Genomic DNA, 1,363 nt, shown 5'->3' with positions numbered 1-1,363 from the left:
AAGACAATGTGGACTTAATATTTAAAATAATTGCTTAATGATTTGAATATGATCAATTCATTATAAGAAACAGTTAGATGATATTTACACTTGCAAGAAAGCTGTCCATTTATATATATATATTTACACATTTATTCCATAAAGACAGTAAAAGTAATATACCAGCGATTGCGAGTGTCTTATATGCCATAAAATACAATATATACTTCCTTCAAAAGACATTTATTTCCAAACAAAGGACGAATAGTATTCCGTATATATGTACCACTGGGCAAAGCCATTCCATCTATCGTCGTATGTTAACCTGAGACATCACTGAAACCATTAACCTTTACATATAACGGGATAAGGAACCATGTCATAATGAAGCTATTATAACACTGAGATATCTAGAACATTCAACCAAATATGACACATATCGAGTAATATTTGTAAACATGTTACATGCAAAGGATATGTATATAGGTGACAGAAAGAATAAAGGTACACAAAGAGAATCAATGACTGACAATGATGCGCGTAAATGAAAGAAAAACAATATATAAGCGCAAAGAAACGACAAGGAAATATTATTTACAAACAGGGAATTTACTGGACAAGGAACTCCTACCCTCGCCCTGGCTGACAAAGCTTTTGAATACTAAATATGTTCTCTGTTATTATGGAACTTGTAAAAACGTAATACCAAGTCACACCTTTGCTCTGCACGTGTGTTGGCACAAGAGACGTGAGAATCTCTTGATTATATACTCCACTATCATTTTTTATTTTATTTCTTATCTAATAATGATAGCGATAAGATTTTTTTTTGTATTCAGTATCTTCACTAAATATAGGTCCCTTGGCATTCTTGTATTTAATGTAACATCATATAATCTTTGATAAAAGTGTTCTCTCGTACAGTTTCTTTTCCTATAAACCACAGCATTATGTTTCTGGCCAGAGGCATACACGTCATTCATTTATAGTTTTTGATTATAATATCCATTCTTTTCTACCATTTACCGGCAACAACTGGAGATCGTCTGTTATTTCGAACTACAGTCGTAGTTCATTATTCTTTGTTACTTCTACCTCAGGACGGCAGCAGGGAATGGCATTATTTTTTTTTTTGGAAAATAAAAAGGAGCAAGTAAGAAAAATGATTAAGATGTAAGTAGAGATCATTAAAAAAATGAAAATATTAATGGAAAATAGACAGGTAGGCAGATACACAGTAGCATGAAAGTTTATATTCACCTGGTTATTTAGCAAATCTAATTTAGAAGAACATATTCTCTCTAAGAATGATTAATCTCAGACAATATTGCAACAATGTTCATCTGATACATTACTGAAAATCATCTATCATTAGTCACAGAAT

This window comes from Penaeus monodon, chromosome 21 (genome assembly GCF_015228065.2).
Source record: "Penaeus monodon isolate SGIC_2016 chromosome 21, NSTDA_Pmon_1, whole genome shotgun sequence".
NCBI classification, from domain to species: Eukaryota; Metazoa; Arthropoda; class Malacostraca; order Decapoda; family Penaeidae; genus Penaeus; species Penaeus monodon.
The sequence above is the reverse complement of the archived record's forward strand: the minus strand, read 5'-3'. Positions refer to the sequence as shown.